This window comes from Sus scrofa, chromosome 13, assembly GCF_054392235.1.
Source record: "Sus scrofa isolate SSC_HxYL_T2T_F1_AM1 chromosome 13, Sscrofa_HxYL_maternal_Yorkshire_Landrace_v2.0, whole genome shotgun sequence".
Classification (NCBI taxonomy): Eukaryota; Metazoa; Chordata; class Mammalia; order Artiodactyla; family Suidae; genus Sus; species Sus scrofa.
The window spans coordinates 217893533-217913174 of record NC_139395.1 but is presented as its reverse complement, the minus strand read 5'-3'; the positions used below and the strand labels follow the sequence as shown (position 1 = coordinate 217913174).

Here is a 19642-nt window from a genome sequence, read left to right as displayed (position 1 = left end):
AGTGAGTTTAGTGATCAAATAAATTAGGGAAATATTGGGTTAACCAATGAGAAATATGCACATTTGCAGTAAGACTCACCAGAAATTTAACGTGCATTGGGAGTCTCCAAGAGACTGATAAGAGGTGACACATTTTCCAAATGTATTTAATTATTAAACCCCTGTTATCAAGGAACACCTGGAATAGTATTTCAGAACGCACTTAAGAAAACCCCAATTTGAAAAGAATCTGAAAAAGATGGCTGTGTGTACTTGTATAACTGAATCACTGTTGCACAGCAGAAATTATCACAACACTGTAAATCAACTATACTTCGAAAAACTCGAAAAAATGAAAAAAAAAAGAAAACCCCAAGGTAGATATCTGTTAAATTCAGTAATTTAATACCCTGTCTAACCCACAGTAGGTAATCAACGTAATACCAATAATGCTTCAGGAACCACATGTTCAAGGCATCAGTAATCCTGGATTCTCTTTCCCCACCCATCCTGAGGTCTCTCGATTTTGGAATTAAGCGTAGTCTTCATTTTTAGGTACAGGGAAAACAACAGAGAGGGAACGGGAGAAAATGGTGGACTTTTCAATGGGAAAGTTTGGGAACTCCTGTTGCATGAAAAAAAAGCAGAGGGAAAGCAATGAGCCATGAGGATGTCCTGGCAGAGGGGCAGATCTGGGCAGCAGAGAAAGGCTCAAAGAACTGAAAGGTGAGACCCTGAGAGAAGAATGGAGAAGGAGGGTGGGAAGAAGTAGTACTGTGTGTGGCAATGGAGTCTTTCTTTGGTCTGTCCAGAAGCTTCCTTTGCTCTTTGCTTTATTCTTTGCCTGCTGGGTTGTTTGATTTTTGAATCAGAAACTGTCCTAAGCCTGGCTGTGGGGTACCAGCAAATCAACCTGACTTACTGCGAGTTTCACTGAAAACAATACAGTTTACTATTATTCTTATCATCATCCATCCATAGGTAGGTCTTGCTTGCTCTTCCCAAGATTGGAATTAGAACAATTGATCTAAGTATTGGCTACCGTGATTGAGTCAAATGCCAAAGACCCGGAGTCCCTAATCTATAGTGAAGAACTGGCCAAGGAAAACCAAAGCCAGATAATCCAAGGGATTCCCTTTCCCAGGGTCTTAGGCAGCAAGATGAGTGTTTGTTTCTAGCAGGTAAACGTCACAGGTCTCCTCCAGTCACAGCCCAGGTATCTCGATGCAGGAACACCTCCAGGGTAGTCAGAGCAGACCCCAACCTGCACGGCTGTTTCTCCTCCCTTCCCCTACAAAGAAAAATAATGTGCAGACTGGTGCTTCAGCCATGGTTAGATTCCAAGAGTAAGTCTGAACCCAGGGGTTCCTCCCAACTTTTTGAACTCAAACAAGTGCATTTTGTTTCTTGCTTATAATTTCCGCCTAAAGCATCACTGCAGGTGACCCCAAGGCCTGCTTTGAAATCAGTCTCCAAAGCACAAAAGGATTCTTTTTGCACCTTTTTTCTTCAAGGGACTTACAAATCAAGATCTGATAAGCGCAGTTGATGATTAAACATAATGAGCTGGCTGCAGGGAGGGCTTTGATTTGCTTTGACAAAGGCTCTTTGAGCTCAGTTGAAAACCAGAATCTGGCTTTTTTTTTTTTTGTTTGTTTGCACGTCTCAGCCTTTTCAGTTGGAGACCTTGATTGAAGCCTTCAAAGGATGGAGGTTTGCTGGAAGGTTCTGTAAGTTGAGGCATCTGTCCTTGGTGCAGATGGCTGAGGGGTCTACATGAATGGTCATCTGGCCACCTTGGAGAGCACCTGGTGATGGCCTCGGTCAAGGGCGTTGGAGGAAATGATCTCTATATGATGTATCTTTCCATATTTTATTTTAAAAATTAGAATAGGTTTAAAAAAAAACAGAAGGGGTCCAAGAGGAGGAGGAATATCAGAGAAGTGACATTATGATGCTTTAATCCTGGAACAACCAGTTTCGAGTGGACTTTCTAGCAAAGGTGGTATCAGATAGATTTTTCCTTTCCTTATTTATCCGTGTGTCTATTTCTGTCATAACATTCCCTGGTGCTGACATGGGAGCTTTTTGAGATGCGCGGTCATGGGCACCCCTAACCAGAGAGGCTGACATAGCCAGCGCGGCGGGGGTGGGGGCAGAGGGCTCTTTAAACAAATCCTCCCTTTGTTTTGAAAGTGAGACATGGCAGGGGAAAAAGAAATCAACCAGCTTAGAAAGGATCATCTTAGAAAATAAGAGTTCGCTGCCCTCCCTCTCCACTGCGGTCTAGCGCCACAGAAATAACCATTTTAAACGCAATTTTCAACTCTTTCTGTTCCTAGTCCTTATGATAATTGCTGCCAGGTTGCTAAGTAAAATATGTGCACCAGTGGGAAAAAAGACCCGTTTTGGGCAATACCTATAGACTTGTTGTCATGGGAGATGAAAATGTCCTTCTCTCCCACCAGTGTAATTATTACACAATGTGGGTTTCTCAACTGGTTGACTTTGTAAGTTAAACTGATGGCGTTGTGGCCTCTTCAAGGGTCTCTTAGGTCCTCTGTTTGCAAGATTCTGGTGTGAGTGTGCCCTGACTTAGCTCTCCCCTCCCCCTCCTCCTTCTCCCCTCCCAGCCTCTCCCCACCCACCCTTCCCCCCGCCCTAGGTATCTCGCTGGCTTTGGAACCCTTGTCAGCTCTCACTTACCCCCTTTGTAGAAGCCAGACCTCTTGCCCTCCCTTCCAAAGAAGAAGTGAATTGCACAGCCTAACTTCTCTTTCGAGTTTCCTGGCTTAGGGCATTTGGAAAGGCCTAGAACATACCATTTCAGCAGATGGCGGTGATGCACGTGGCCTGAAAAATGCACTCCAAATCCTAGAGAACAGGTGACATGAAACAGCAGTTCCCAGCTGGACAAGGACGGCCCCAACCCAAGAAGATAACGTGTGGTGATCATTTTGCAGCCGAACTGACGGGAAGGGAAATCTCTTTTGTTCAAAGATAGTTAAGGGCTAGACGGCCGTCCTTCCCCAAATATTTACTGAGCTGGTTCTGACTGTGTAGAATGCATTTCCCTTTTTATTGTGAGCTTTTTTTTTTCCCCCTAAAATTTTCAGATGCTTTTACATATTTCTAATTCCAGGAGTATTTATTCAGTGCACTGTTTCAAGATAAAGTTCTCCAGAAAGGGATGCAACAGGCCACGGCCTGTGTTGGGTGGGAGGCTGCTCGCAAGCACCTCTGGTGTTGAAGCAGAAGGCGGGGAAGGCCTTTGATTTCTTTCTGACTTCCATGTGGACCAACAGGCCAGGAAGACTGGGGGCAGCTTGGCTATAACATAAGCTCATCTTCCTTCAACCCTTCCTTTCCTTTCCCTCCTCCCTTTTTTCTTTGATCAATCCTCTTTCGAACTAAAAGATCTAGAAAACAAAACCCAACTGTTAACAGCCTTGCAGGCATCCTTTTGAGTAGCTGCAGTAAATGAAATAACCAAGGCATCATGGTGTTTCCTCCCCGATGGTACATGTTTTTTCTCTTTGCTGACTTACCATCCATGTAGGCTTCTTTAGGGAGGTGCCTGTCAATGTCCTTGGCCCATTTTTGTAGTTGGGTTGTTTGTTTTCTTACTGTTGAGGTTGTGAGTTTCGCGTATAATTTGGCTAACAGTCCTTTCTCGAATGTGTCTTTTGCAAATAGCGTCTCCCAGTCCAGGATGTGTCTTCTCTTTCTTTTGATGCTGCCTTTCACGGGAACAGAAGTTTTTCGTTTTACTGTAATCCAGTTGATCAGCGATGCCTCTCCTGGATCACGCCTTTGACGCTGTACCCAAAAAGGTCATCGCCCCCATACCCAAGGTCGCCTGGATTTTCTCTTATGTTTTCCTCTAGGGGTTTTATAGTTTTGTGTCTTTCATTTAGGCCTGTGGTCTAATTTGAGGTAATTTTTGTGAAGGCTGTAAGATCTGTGTCTAGATTCGTTTGTGTGCAAGTGGAGGTCCAGCTGTTCCTGCACCATTTGTTGGAAAGACTGTCTTGGCCCCATTGTGTTGCCTTTGTTCCTTTTGTCAAGTCAGTTACTGTATGACATGGGTCTGTTTCTGGGCTCTGCATTCTGTTCCATTGACCTATCTGTCTGTTCTTTCTCCGATACCACACCATCTTCATTACTGTAGCTTTAGACTTGAAGTTGGGTTGGTTGAATCCATCCTCTAACTTTGTTCTCTTCAACCTTGTATTGCTTCACTCTGGATCTTTCTTTTATTGCTATTTTTTGCCTTTTTTTTTTTTTTTTGCTTTTTGCTTTTTAGGGCTGTACCTGCAGCATATGGAGGTTCCCAGGCTAGGGGTTAAAAAAATCGGAGCTCTAGCTGCCAGCCTGCACCACAGCCACAACAATGTGGGATCCAAGCCACAACTGCAACCTACACCTCAGTTCACAGCAATGCTGGATCCTTAGCCCACTGAGCGAGGCCAGGGATCAAACTCGAGTCCTCATGGATATTGGTTGATTCGCTACCACTGAGCTGCAAAGGGAACTCCTTACTCTGGATCTTTTGAGGTTTTCCTTTTGTTTTTTTCTTTTAGGTTTTATTGAAGTATAGTTGATTTACAATGTTGTGATAATTTCTGCTGTACAACAAAGTGATTCAGTTACACATATACACCCATCCATTCTTTTTCAGGTTCTTTTCCCAGATAGATGATCATAGGATATTGGGTAGAGTTTCCTGTGCTAAACAGCAGGGCCCCTCTGGCTAGTTATTCCATATACCTCCGTGTGCATATGTCAATCCCAACCCCCAGATGATCCTACCCCCTCCCTGTCCCCTTTGGTAACCAGAAGTTCGTTTTCAAAGTCTGTGAGTCGGTTTCTGTTCTGCAAATAACTTCACCTGTATCCTTTCTTCAGATCCCACATATAGGCGATATCACATGATGTTTGTCTTTCTCTGTCTGAATGGGTCTTTTGACTCTCCACATAAAATTTATCATCATTTGATTTTTCGAAGGTGCATAAAAAAAAAAATCCAGGGGCAGAGAAAAGTGCCTGTTAGAGCCAGAAGTTTGCACGTGACCGCTCGTTGAATCTTTACAACAGCCTACCAGGGAGGTATTCTCGTAGGTTTAGAGATGGTGGTGACAAACCTAGAAGAGGTTCACTAGCAAGAGAACAGCAGAGGCCGAATTTGAACCCTCGATACTACAACCAGTTGCCACTGAGAACACCCACCCAACACATACCTTCACACAAGAACACGTAACTAACTCCACCTGGTTGTGCAAATAATATGAACTCCTTGCATCCATCTGCGTTCATTCAAGCTCACGTTCAAGTCACTTTGACCTAAATACAATGCACCTGTTAAATGGTGTCCTTGAAGGGACACCCTGCCTAGTACTGAAAATGCCCACAGCAGCATATGGAAAAGGGCATTAGTTCCTAATCCCTGTTGAGGAAAAATGAAAATGGGCATACATTTCCGGTGAAGGGCTCAGAATAATGTCCTGGGTAATACTCATTCTTTCTTCTGAAGCTCTTCTGCAGGCTGTGTCTAGCTGCTTCTCTTGCAGTGTCTCTTTCTGGGTTCAGAGTTCTTGATCTTCTCTTTAATGTTTTTTAAAAAAATAGGTGGGGAGTTCCCGTGGCTCAGCGGTTAACGAACCCGACTAGCATCCATGAGGACGTGGGTTCCATCCCTGGCCTCACTCAGTGGGTTAAGGTTCTGGCTTTGCCGTGAGCTGTGGTGTAGGTGGCAGATGCAGCTCGGATCCCACATTGCTGAGGCTGTGGTGTAGGCCAGCAGCTACAGCTCTGATTGGACCCCTAGCCGGGGAACCTCCATATGCCACCGGTGTGGCCCTAAATGACCAAAAAAAGGGGCGGGGTTGGTTTTCTGTGCTTCACTTAATATGCTAAAATAATCATTGAGCCCTAGGACCAGCAGCTAGCCCAAGCTACCAATAAAGAAGCCAGTCTCATTTGTGTTGCCCTTGGCTTTGAGTTGCAGGGTTTCTTCTTTTAAACTTCTTTGTAGATGTGTGGATCAGGAGAGGGATGGGGTCCCAGAAAGCTGCCTCTACCAAGTAAACATTCTTTTTAAAAAAGTTTTTTTCTGGTCTTACCTGAGGCATGCAAAAGTTCCTGAGCCAGGGATCAAATCTTCACAGCAGTAAGCAGAACCATAGGAATGACAATGCCAGATCCTTAACCCACTGAGCCACCAGGGAACTCCCTTCCTTTTTTTTAAATTTTATTTTTTTTAATTGACGTGTAGCTGATTTACAATGTTTATTAGTTTCAAGGGTACCTCAAAATGATTTTGTTATACGTATATAGAAATATATAATTTTTTCATTATCAGTTATTATAAGATATTGAGTAAAGTTCCCTGGGCTATACAGTAGGTCCTTGTTGCTTATCTGTATACAGTAGTGTGTATCTGTTAATCCCAAACTCCTAATTTGTCCCTCTCCTCATTTCCCCTTTGGTAACCATAAATTTGTTTTCTATGTCTGTGAGTCTATTTCTGTTTTGTAAATAAATTCATTTGTATTATTTTTTTTTAGATTGCACATATAGGCAATATCATATGATATTTGTCTTTCTCTGTGTGACTTCATTTAGTACAATAATCTCTAGATTAATCCATGTTGCTGCATATAATGTTCTTTTCCATAGTGAGACAGTGAGCTCCGTCGTCTTTCCAGTTCTACGGACCAGACCCGCTGAAGCCAAAGCCTGTTGTACATCACTCCTTTGGAGGGCGGAAGGGTGCCTGCTACTAAATAGGGGTTTAGACTAGGAAGATGTGGTATATACACAATGGAATACTACTCAGCGATGAAAAGGAACAAAATAATGCCATTTGCAGCAACATGGATGGAGCTAGAGACCCTCATATTAAGTGAAGTAAGTCAGAAAGAGAAAGACAAAAACCATATGATATCACTTATATCTGGAATCTAATATATGGCACAAAGGAACCTTTCCACGAAAAGAAAATCATGGACTTGGAGAACAGACTTGGGGTTGCCAAGGGGGAGTGGGATGGACTGAGTGTCTGGGATTAAAAGATGCAGACTCTTGCCTTTGGAATGGATGAGCAATGAGATCCTGCTCTATAGCAGTGGAAACTATGTCTAATCACTTCTGAGGGATCTATACATGTATGTGTAACTGGGTCAACATGCTGTATAGTAGAAAATTGACAGAACACTGTCAACCAGCTATAATGAAAAAAAAAAAAAGAACTTCCAATTTATGCGAGTTTTCCCAGTATTCTTCCCATCCATGTGAGCAATATAAATTTCCATTTTTTTTGCTTAAATAAATAAATAGGGGTTTAGGAGTTTCCATGGTGGCTCGGTGGATTAAGAACCTGACTAGTATCTATGAGGATGCAGGTTCGATCCCTGGCCTCGCAGAGTGGGTTAGGGATTCAGTGTTGTTGCAAGCAGTGGTGTAGGTTGCAAGTTTGGTTTGGATCTGGCTTTGATGTGGCTGTGGTATAGGCCGGCAGCTGCAGCTCTGATTTGACCCCTCACCTGGGAACCTCCATATGCCACAGGTGCAGCCCTAAAAATAAATAAATAAATACATACATACATAAATAGGGGTTTAAATTGGGGAAGAGGAACACTCAGGATCAGCCACCCGGAAAAAAATAACCACGTGGGAACGCAGGTCTTTGAGGGTCTTCCACATGAGAAGATTCTCTTTCTCTCCCACCAGCATCAAACCCATCCCCCAGCGGTGTGATCACGTGGTGGGTCTGGCTCTCAGGTGTGGACAGAGCCATCTGTGTGAGGAGCTGGCAGGCGCTCTCTGTCGCCATGAATCACTCCTGCAATGACAAGTGGGTGGACTGAGGCCAGGAGCCCTGCCTCGGCCCCACAGGGGGAGCAGCAGAGCTCCCCGCCCCCCGCGCCGCCATGCCCCGAGACCCTCGCCGTGGGGCCCCCTCCTCACAGCGGCGGAGGCCAGCCTGGCTCATGGCACTTGGCTGCAGGCAAGAGGCCAGCAGGCTGTGTCACCTGAGAGGTGACCTCACATGGGCAACCTCCAGTCCCTGCTTTTCCTCCTTCCTTAACCCCAGCATCCGAGGGCGGTGCCGGCCTTCTGACCTCGCCTGACCTCCTTCCCCAGAGCCACGGGTCAGAGCCAGGGCTGCTGTCCCCGCGGCTGTGCCACTGGCCTCACCAGGGTGGGGTGGGGGTTGGGGAGGGTCATTAGTTAATGCGTGTGGAGCTCTCTGAAGATGCTGAGTGCTCCAGACATGCTGCTTCTCCCCGCCCCCGCGCTGAGAGAGGACAGGTGCTGGATGTCCCCGCAGACTGTGGCTCCCATGGTCCCTTCTTTTCTTTGCCGTGGACGCCTAATGGCCTGAATAAATCATACGGCTCCTCTCGTTCCTGACAGGTGGTGGGGGAGAGGGAGAGGGAGAGAAGCGGGTGTGTGTATGCGTGTGTATCGGTGTGTGTGTGCCTGGGTGTGTGTGTGTAGTCTGTATGTGTATAGTGTGTGTATGTAATATGTGTGTACTTGTGTGTGTGTGTGTATCTGCGTGTGTGATGTATGTGTGTGGTGCGTGTATATGTGCGTTTGGTGTGGGTGTGATGCGTGTGTCTGGTGTGTGGTATGTGTGTATCGGGCTTGTACCTGTGTGTGGTGTGTATGTGGGGTGGAGCGTGTGTACTTGTGTGAGTGTGGTGTGTACGGATGCGTGCGTGTGTGATCTGCGTATGTGTGTGTATATGCGTCTGTATGTTTTTGTTGTGTGTGTGAGGATGTGTCTGGCGTGTGTGCACCTGTGTGGGGTGTGTGTGTGTGTCAGATTGCGATGTGTGTGTACATGTGTATATATGTATCTGTGTGTGCTGTGTGTGCACCTGTGCTCTGGTATGTATGGGGGGGGGTGCCCGCGTGTGTGGTGTGTGTGTGTGCGGTGCGCGCCCTCCAGGCACCTGCGTGTCCTGGTTGGGCGGCGGGGGAGGGCGGGATGCTGGTGGGAGCGGCGGCCCTGTTGTAGGTGCTGTGCTCCGCGCAGCCTTGAACTTTTGTTCCCAGAACGCCGCCCCCGCGGGGCCGCTGCCAGCGCTGCCGCCCACGCCGCTCAGTCAGGCCAACGTGAAAGGAGTTAGCTTCCAACTGACAGGGAGTTCTGATTTATTATTTTTTTAAAACAATCCCGAAGTGCTGCTGCTCTTGTCTTTCTCCCGATTTCTGCAGCCCTTTATCCGCATCCCCCTCCTGCCCCAGGAAAGGGTCGCAGCCACCCTGTGCTCCTCTGGCCACCCCGTGCGCAGGTGGGTGGCTGCTGTCACTTCCCACAGATGCTGCAGGGGCGGTGCCTGGAGTTTCCCCCCCCCCATGAAGCCTCAGCCTCCGGAGGCTGGACTGCTCGGTAAATGGGGCCTTGGAGGGCAGAGGGCAGCGTGCTGCTGCCTTTCACACAAACCCAGAGCTGCTGCTGCAGAGCAGCGCTGGTGCCCCCCTTCCCCAACCCGACCTTTCCTGCACCCACCCACCCTCTGGAAAGCTTGGCTGGTGACTCCAGAGGCCAGGGCTGGCCCTTGACAGCCACCTTCTGCACCTCCTTTCTTTATTTTTTGTTAAATGTTATACTCCATTTATATTTATTATGAAGTATTGGCTATTTTCCTTATATTGTATAATATATCCTTGTAGGTTATTTATTACATATATACAAGGGTTTTAAAATTATTACTCAATGAATTTTATTACATTTATAGGTGTACAACGATCATCACAACCCAATTTTATCACATTTCCATCCCAAACCCTCAGTGCATCCCCCCAGTCCCCAACCTGTCTCATCAGGAAACCACAGGTTCTTCAAAGTCTGTGAGTCAGTATCTGTTCTGCAGAGAAGCTCATTGTGTCCTTTTTTTAGATCACACATGTAAGTCATAGCATTTGATGTTGGTGTCCCACTGTCTGACTTCATTTAGCATGATAATTTCTGGGTCCATCCATGTTGCTGCAAATGCCGTTATTTCTTTCCTTTTAATGGCTGAGTAATATTCCATTGTGTATATATGTACCACTTCTTCTTGATCCACTCCTCTGTCGATGGGCATTTAGATTATTTCCCTCTCTTGGCTGTTGTATACAGTGCTGCAATGAACACTGGAGTACATGTGTCTATTTAAGCCATGGCTTTCTCTGGATAGATGCCCAGGAGTGGGACTGCTGGATCAAATGGTAATTCTATTTTTAGTTTCCTGAGGAATCTCCATACTGTTTTCTGCAGTGGTTGCACCAGTTTATAGTCCCACCAACGGTGTAATGAGGTTTCTTTTTCTTCACACCCAGCACGTACTGTTTGTAGACTTTTTGATGATGGCCCTTCTGGCCGGGGTGAGGTGGTACCTCATTGTGTGTACCTCCTTTCTGCTTCAGGGGCCACAAGTGCAAAGGCCCCCTGGGGCTTCTTTTCCAAAAATTCAGATATAATCTCCATGCCATAAAATTCACCATTGAAACCACTCGAAAATATACAATTCCGTAGTTTTGAGTATAATCACGAAGTCCTGCAGTCATCACCACTAATTGTGACAGCAGTTTCATGACCCCACCCACCCCCCAAACTCCAAAAAAAACCCTGTACCATTCATCAGCTGCCACTCTGGTCTCCCCCTCCATCTGCAGGCCCTGGCACGCACGCACTGCTTTCTCTCTCTGTGGGTTTGGCTATTGTGGATGTTTTGCATTAGAGGAATCACACAATACTTGTGATTGGCTTCTTTCACGCACCAGAATATTGTCAAGAGCCACCCATGTTGCTGTGAGCCAATGCCTCATTTCTTTCCGGGGCTGCTGGATAACCTGCCTCGAAAAGGCCAGAGCACGTGGTGTTTATTCATCAGCTGATGGGCAGCTGTGGCTTTTAAGCCACCAAGCTCCTCCTCCCCAAGATTCTGTTGTCTGCTCTTGGAATCCTCCAGTAGACATGGTGCCATATGCCCATCATCTTTTTTTTTTTTGTTTTTCTGCACAAATATCCAAAGGATACCTGGGTTGGAATATTTGAGTCACAGCGCCTGGCTCTGCCACAGATCGGAGGTCTCCATGGTCCCTGGCACCCCTCTGCCTCAGTTCCCTCCTCCGTCAAATGAAGGAATTGAAGCACATGTCCTTAGCATCTCTTCCGGCGCTAACATTTTAAGATATTTTAGCAAAGCCATTAGCATATTGCCTTTTGAAAAAAGGTAGAGAAAAGCAAGCTGCTGACTGTAATGATTAACCGCATCCATAACAGAAAATGCTTTTTAAATAATAACCTGGGTCAAGCCACCGAAGGCGTTTGTAACAGGTTTCCAAATGGCAGAAAATTACTGTGAGTGACAGGGACGGAAGGACAGGTCAAATTAAAACGACAATATATAACAGGAATAGGGAGTTCCCGTTGTGGTGCAGTGGAAACGAATCTGACGAGGAACCATGACGTTGAGGGTTCGCTCCCTGGCCTCGCTCAGTGGGTTAAGGATCTGGCGTTGCTGTGAGCTGTGGTGTAGGCTGGCAGCTACAGCTCTGACTCGGCCCCTAGCCTGGGAGCCTCCATATGCCAAGGGTGTGGGCGTAAAAATACAAATACACACACACACACACACACACACACACACACACAGAAATAAATACTAAGTGTAGTATTTAGCTCCAAACCTCAACAGAACAGCTACCAGCTGGGAGAAAGGAGGCCAAACAGTGCCCATTTTACAAAGGGCGTGTTTAGTTAACTCTAAATCTTATTACGAGACACCATGCGGTTGAGCTGTCCAAAAGGCCAGGTCATATTAATAGGAGTACAGTGGCTGAAACAAGGGAGGTGATACTGGTGAGCCCACCCCTGGTATGGCTGCCACATTCTCAGAGGAAGGCTGTAAGGAAAGGAAGCCTGGAGGAGGCTGACCAGATGGTGGAGCGTTCCAGAACCCTGCTGTATTAGGAAGTCCAGGGCTTTGGTCTGCACAGAGAAGCCAGGGAACACTTCAAACGCATGAAGGAACATCCCAGGACAAAGCCAGTTGACCTGGAGGGTGACTGGAGCCATGATGGTGGATCGCTACCCAGGGCAAGAAAGAATTTGGTTGCAGCAAAAGTCACGGAAATGTGGAGAGACAGACCACCTGCTGAGGGGCATTGCGGTGGAGCACCCACTTATCAGGGGCAGTGGCTGGGGACCATGGCCGGACTTCAAGGATGCTTTTCACGTATGGGATATGGATAGGTGGGTGGGGTCCAGAATCATGGGAGTCCTCTGTCACCAGGAGCTGCCAGTCAGAGAACCGGCTGGCTGCCTGGACTCTGAGTTTAGTCTATTTATGCAAATGCCTTGTTCTTCTTAGTCCCTGAAACTCCCAGAAGTAAATTACCTGCCGAGGCAACTGTGGATTAATCTGAGGCAATCAGCTATCTCCGAGTCTACCCAAGCCCACATTTGCATCAGATAGGGTGATTCATAGCAATTTGAAGTCAACTTTGAAGGCTGGGTTCTTCCTGAAACACCAGCTGGGTTGCCCTTGATGACGGATCAGGCACAGGGCTGGGCTCAGCATGGGATTGGCCAGGCCGGTTGGCGAGGCTGCCTTTTGCACCCTGAGAACTTTGGTTGGAGGGAAGGAAGCCTTGTGGCTGCTTCCTGGTCCCAGGTCTGGAAACCCTATAATGTCACACAGCTGGCCATGTCTCCACCCAAGTTGCCTTGGGCGTCCTTCTGCAGGCAACGCCTGTGGCCCATCAGCAGATGGCCTTGTCATATTGGAGCTGGCCCATGGTGGTCGCAAGGTCTGTGGTCATTTCATACTGACCCCGGTGGATTCCGTGATCCTGGGGCCCGGGTCTGGTTCTGCAGGTGCAAATGTTCCAAAGAGGGGTGCCTTTCTTCTGACACAGAAGTCCTTAAGTTCCAGAGTCACACATGGCCAAGGCGAGGTGACACTCCTTACCCTTTGGGTACCACACTCCCCACGGCATCCCAGATGCAAGTAACAGACACAGCCTGCGTGGGCTTGGGGGACAAGCCCGGCTGCTTTTCCTAAGGCGGGAGGCTGGCTATGGGGCAGATGTGCATTTCAGGAAGCAGAGGACCCCCTGCTGTCGGTTCTGTACAGCCCAGGGCTGCCTCGGCTCTTAGCTGGGACTCAGCCACCTGGAGGCCAGAATCACACATGCCTTCCTGTTTAGCAGACAAGGACGCCTTGAACCCTGGAAACAAAGCAACAGGCATGAGAGGACTCATTAGGCAAACACGGAGAGAACCTAAACGGGTGGCAGCACAAAGATCAGGGAAGCCCAGGCTCTCCTGGGAGCTCCCTGGGATCCTTGAGAGCAAGTGAGACCCGGAGATTTGTGTCTGGCCCGCGGCTGCGAAGTAAACGCTGTCGCAGGCTGTCTGGGGGCGTGGCCGAGATGAGGGGACGGAACGGGGCGGATTCAGCTCCATCACCCGTGACCGGAGACCTCCTCCGGCCTGGAGCATCTTGCTCAGAGGTGCAGTTCCCGCTAGCTCCGGACACACGGTTCCCAGTTCCTGGCACCGAACTGGATTTGGGACGCGTCCAGGAACATTCCTGCTCTCAGTGGGCCTGTCTTACCATCGAGCAGTGCTGGTCCACAGCAAGCCTGTTCCTTGTTGGTTCCCGGGGACCCGCCCCGCTGCAGGTGGACCTGGGAGGAGAGGTGCTCGCTCTGAAATGTGAACCCTGTCGACGCAGGGCCAACCGCCACTGCCCTGCAGGGCACACGTTCTCATCTAAACGGACCTCGGCTGCAGGGTTTGGGAGCGGGGAGTGAGGGGTGCTTCTGACAACCTTCCGCTCCCTCCTCAGGAGCCCGACCGCTGCGTCCTCTTCCCTCAACTCTCCCAGAGACAGAGCCCGCGGAAGGGAGGGCAGCAGGCAGGTCCCAAGACCCAGGGGTCTGGCTCGGAACCTCTGCCCCAGACACCCTATCTTCCTGCCTCCACCCCTCCCAGGTCTTCCTCCGCCACTTTCCAGGCTCCGTCCCTGCCCCCACCTTTCTAGTTCCCCTTGCCTTTGCTTTCCTGCTGAGAAAGAGAAAATCCAGGAATCTGGACTCAGACCCACGTTGCCTCCCCTCCTGGGGGATCCATGTGGCCTGTTGCCAATAGGGGGTTACCAGGTCGGAGAGTTTCAGTGCTAAAACCAGGACAGACCCTGGCAAATCAGACGGTTGCATCCCCCGCTTATCAGTTACTCCGTTGGGGTCTAGAAGAGTGATTCTTACAGTCTCTTTGGTCCTGGATCTCCTGAGAATCTAAAGGCCATGGGTTTCTCTTCCATAAAACATATAGAGGCCCTTAGACCCCATACCGCACATACATCTTCAGGGATGCTGAGGTCCCCTTCACAATTCAAGGGGGAATTTGGGGACCCAGGGACCTGTTCAGAGGCCCAGAGTAAAGATGCAGCACCGGGGAAGGGGGTTGGGTGCTGTGGCCAATTGTCTGGGCTCTGGGGACAGACGGATCACGTGTCGGGCCAGGCTCTGCCTTGTGAGCTGTGAAACCATATTTAAGTGTCCTAACCTCCCCAAGCCTCCCTCTTGCGTCTGTAAGACTGGAATTAGACCTGCTTCATGGGGGTGGAAAAGACTGTTAATAATACACAAGCAGTGTGGAATCCAGTGTCTGGCACACACGGATTCATGCACGCACCAATCTGTCCAGCACACACTGATTGAGACTTAGAGGTTATCTTACTAAGTAAGCCTGACGGAGAAAGGCCAACAGCGTATGACAGCACTCGTATGTAGAATCTAAAACGTTATACAAATGAACGCAGTTACAAAGCAGAAAGAGACTCACAGACACAGCAAAAAAACTTGTAGGTACCCAAGGGGAAAAACTGGAAGGGATAAATTAGGATTTGGGGATTAACAGAGGCACACCGCTATATATAAAATAGACAACCAACAAGGACCTACTTTGTAACAGGGACACCTGTGCGAATAGGTTATAGGAATAACCTATAATGGATGAGAATGTAAAAAAAATATATTTATATAGTATAGGTGTAATTGAGTCACTTTACTGTACTCCTGAAACTAACATCCCATTGTAAGTCAACTCTATTTCCATAAAAATTTCTAAAAAACATATGGAGCTGCTATGTGCCAAGAACGCTTTGGGGTTAGAGATCCTGCAGGGAACAAGACAAAGTCCTTGCCTTGGACAGCTGACATTCGAGTAGGTTAAGTCTTAATCAATAGTAGATGTTTTGATTCCTCTCATTATTAGCAACAGCTGGATTCAGAACTTAAGCAAATACATCCACTTTTAAGTGTACTCATGGCTGGGAAAAGCCTCCTGCCTACCTTTGTTAAAACACCGTAATGGCCTTTTTTCCCCCAATTTAATTTAATTTTTGTTTTATATTGGAGTAGAGTTAATTTACAATGCTATATTAGTTTCAGGTGTACAGCAAAATGATTCAGTCATCCATAGACCTATGTCCATTCTTTTTCAGATTTCTTTTCCCATATAGATTACCACTTAGTGGCCTTCACACTTTTATATCATATTTTTTTTTTTCCTACTGTTATTTGAAAGTAGCCAATCGGAGCCCTCACTGTCACATTTGTAATGAGGAGATTTCACTTCTTTCTTCCCATAGGTTACTTTAGGCCTCCCGTGACCTCTTGCTAAACTGTGATTTGAATCAGCAAACAGTTCTCATTCATCAAGAATTGACAAGGAGACCCACTGGGTCACTGAGGCCCTAAATAAATGCTGTAGGCACCAGCCCACCGACCCAGGCAATTCAGTCTAGGGTCTTAATAATCTGATCATTTTCTGTATTCTGGAAAATGATCAGATTATTTCCTGCTTTTCCTGCTCAGCTGAATGCTGTGGCCCAGAGAACAATTCCCACGGTTCTAATTTCAAGCTTGGCTCCATTTCCCCCAGGAATTCTGGGTGCTCCAGAAGCCAGCAAGGGAGGGGACAGTCCTGCCAGGCACTGGCCAATGTCCTCCTGCAAACGTGGGCAGGCGAGGCTGGCCTGAGGGCAGGATGGCAGCTGGAGAGGGTCTGGCCTGAGGCCCTGGCTCGCCTTTGTTGACGTCGGAGCCTCAGAGCTGGGCTGCTGACGTGTGCTGACTGGGCTGGCTGTTTACTAGATTGTTTTTTAACAGCTGCACTTCCAGTAAGACCTGAGAACACGCCACGACACCCTCATTTACAGCACTGAGCATGTCACTCAGGCAGCGTGTGGGCCAAGAAAGGGAGAGTCCAGGAAAGGTGAGGTTAGCTGGCAGTCAGGAAAGTCACCTGACATGGGGTAAACCAGACAGCTGTGTCAGCGCTGCCCGGGGATGCGCTGGGGGACTGTACCTTGGAGATGGTCCATTCAAGCAGAATTTCTTCTTGAGAAGGTCCACGTTGCCAAGCACCTTGGACTGGCTGTAAGAACTGGCCTGCGGTGGGCTGGCTTCCAGAGTGACACGGGCAGGTCCTTTCTTGTCCCTACCTAGGCTGTTCAAGTCACTGATGCCTTGGAGGGCAGGGGCACAGCCCAGGGGTGACGTGGGGGCTCCTGGGTTCTCGTCCTCCGTCTTCCTGGCCTTGGGACTGTGCGAAAGGCCTTCCCTTGTGAAGACGCAGGCTTGTCACGTGTTAAGCTGAGTCATTTGTGTCCCTGTCAGCTCTCGGTGCTGTTCTGAGCGTTTGTGTGATAAAGCACGCAGAACGCTTAGCAGAGCAGCAGGTGCCTGTGAGCCCTCAGTCCCCAGGAGCCCTCATCAACATCAGCTCCAGTGAAGAGCCTCGTGGAGGACTCGGTGTACATGGAGCACTGAGTGCTGGCCCGGGAGGTTCTGAGGTCCCGTCTGGCTGGAACATTCCATACCTGTGATCTAATTAAAAAAAAAAAAAAAAAAAAAAAGCCACTAACTCTCTTTCTTCTTCATGTTGGAAGTTAGCAAAGCTCCATTTCCATGTCACTAAGATTCCTCAAACATAGTCACCTTTTATTTATTTATTTATTTATTTATTTATTTATTTATTTTAGGGCCGCACCCGAGGCATATGGAGGATCCCAGGCTAGGGGTTGAATCAGAGCTACAGCTGCTGGCCTACGCCACAGCCACAGCAATGCCACATTCGAGCCATGTCTGCGACCTACACCACAGTTCACGGCAACGCTGGATCCTTAACGCACTGAGCGAGGCCAGGGATCGAACCTGCAACCTCATGGTCCCTAGTCGGATTCATTTCCCTTTCGCCATGACGGGAACTCCTAACTCTTTATTTAACACCATCTCCCTAAGGCAAAGGTCAAGCTGTCCATTTGGGATGAAAGATGAGGATGATGATAATACCAAAAAAAATAATATAAACTCCTCTCTTCTAGGCATTATCAGCTTGAAAAGCATTTTCTTTTAAAAAAGTGCTCGTTAATATCTGCGGTTTTTGTTTTGTTTTGTTTTTTGTCTTTTTAGGGCCGCACCTGTGGCGTATGGAAGTTCCCAGGCTAGGGGTTGAATCGGAGCTGCTGGCTTATACCACAGTCACAGCAGCTCAGGATCTGAGCCGCATCTGTGACCTGTGCTGCAGCTTGAGGCAATGCCAGGTCCTTAACCACTGAGCGAGGCCAGGGATCGAACCTGCAGCCTCGTGAATACTGCTTGGGTTCTTACCCGGCTGAGCTACAGCAAGAACGCCAATGTCTGTGTTTTTTTTTAATTGAATACTTTAAGTTATTTATTTTTGGCTGCACCCGCCGCATGCGGAAGTTCCAGGGCCAGGGATTGAGCCTGGGCCACAGCAGTGGCAAACGGGATCTTTAGTCCAGGAGGCCACCAGGAAATTCCTTGAAAAGCGTTTTCACGTGCTTTGTGTCATTTGGATTCTCCCGACAGCCCTGTGAATGTGAAAGGGACAAGTATTCCCAGGAGTTGCTGGTGAAGAAACAGGCTCAGAGCCACTAACTATAGTAATGTGGATAATCAGGGCAGAGGAGGGGACGAGACAGCATGTCCTTTGCCCCCAAATCCCTCGTCTTTCTACAGCAAAATGGTATGTATAGTGGCTGGCTTTTCTCAACCTGGAAAAAAACACAAAGGGGTTTATGATTTGTCTTTTCCCGTGGTTGCTTGGGAGGCTCTGGACACCCAGTCCAGGTGCACTGTTTGGGGGTGTGCCTGTCACCCCCGGCAGGGGACCCACTCCAAGGCTGGGGCTGCCCTTTCCAGGCGCCCTCCTCCAGGAAGCCCTCTGCAGCAGCTGCCTCCCAGGGAGGGGGTCCTGCTTCAGGTGTCAGCATTTCATTCCCTTCGGGGCCAGGCTGGCGGAGTCCTTCAGGAGACAAGAAATCCATGCGGAGGCTAGAGCTGCATCCAACCCAATTCTGCAAGGAGCCAGGGAGCTATCAAGCTCGGCCACTGGAGAAGCGCGATGTGGTTGCAAAGGCATCTGTGGCCAAGGGGACCTATAGAACCACCCAGACATTTCTTTTAACTGGAAATGACCAAGCCAGGAACGACAGGGGCAGAGACCACGGGACAGGGATGCGCTGCCGTGAGGCCTTTGCGGAAGCGCCCTGCCACGCCCTCCTGCGCAGATCCAGGACCTGGGAGGGAAGAGACGCAGGGACAAGTTCTATCAGGCGGCAGGGGGCCCTTCCCGGACGCGGTTGGCGTCCTGGACCCGCAGCCTCCGCCTCCTCCTCGCTCACACGTAGCAGCTTATCTTGGGTCTTGCTTTGGCTTAGAAAGCCTTTAATCTCCCAGGATCGTTTTAATGGATCAGCCTCTATTTTTATTCTTGGATGGCAAAGTGAATCGGAGACTCAGCCGCCGACTCCGCTGGACTTGTGGAGGCCTGTCCCCAAGCACTAAATTCCTTGCAGCTTCCAGCAAGTTAGGACAGAGCGGAGAGGCTGAAATGAGAACACCAATGGGGGGGGGGGCTGCTCTTAGCCGCGAGTCTGGTGCATAGTAGGCATGTGGCCTATATTTGCTGAAAACAAACCTTGAGGGGGCCCCTTCATTCGGGTTTTCTTGCCCTGCTGCACAGCACGAGGAACCCACGGCCCCGCCAGGTCGATTTCTGCATTGAGGGGCCCAATGCCTATGATTTTCCCAAAGTGAAATATTTCTGGATGTGGCTAGACGCCATGGAACTTTCTAGGCGTCATGCTTTTCTTTCCTGTGTGTGGTCACTCTCCAAAGGGAGCCCTGGAGGATGTAGCTATTCTGTTGAGCTTATGTGTCTTTTTTGCCTTCTTTTAAAATTTTTAATGTTTTATTTTATTGTCTTATTGAAGTGTAGTTGGTTTCTAATGTTATGTTGGTTTATAATGTTGTGTTAACGTCTATAGCTGAATCACAGCAGTGATTCAGATAGACAGACAGAATATAAATATAGAATATACAAGAATATACATACATATATGTGTGTATATATATTCTTTTTTTCAGATTCTTTTCCCTTATAATTTATTGCAGAATATTGAATAGACTTCCCTGTGCTATACAGTAGGTCGCTGTCAGGCATCTATTTTATACATAGTAGTATCTGTTAATCCCAATCTCCTAATTTATCCCAGCCCCCCCCCCCCCATTTCCCCTTCGGTAACCATAGACTGTTTTCTGTTTTTTTTTTTTTTGTCTTTTTGCTATT

General features: G+C 48.1%; 1 long non-coding RNA gene across 2 annotated transcripts; it reads right to left on the bottom strand.

The window, feature by feature from the left end:
* Positions 1 to 9691: 9691 nt before the first annotated feature.
* LOC110256489 (uncharacterized) lies at positions 9692 to 16851 on the bottom strand. 2 transcript variants are annotated; one of them, XR_002338072.2, is made up of 3 exons: positions 16355 to 16850; positions 13596 to 13668; positions 9692 to 13206 (listed from the first exon to the last, which is right to left on the bottom strand). It is a non-coding gene; the product is annotated as an uncharacterized LOC110256489 (long non-coding RNA). The 2 variants fall into 2 exon arrangements; XR_014823949.1 differs by lacking the exon at positions 13596 to 13668 and having other exon boundaries at positions 16355 to 16851.
* Between the last annotated feature and the right edge of the window lie 2791 nt (positions 16852 to 19642).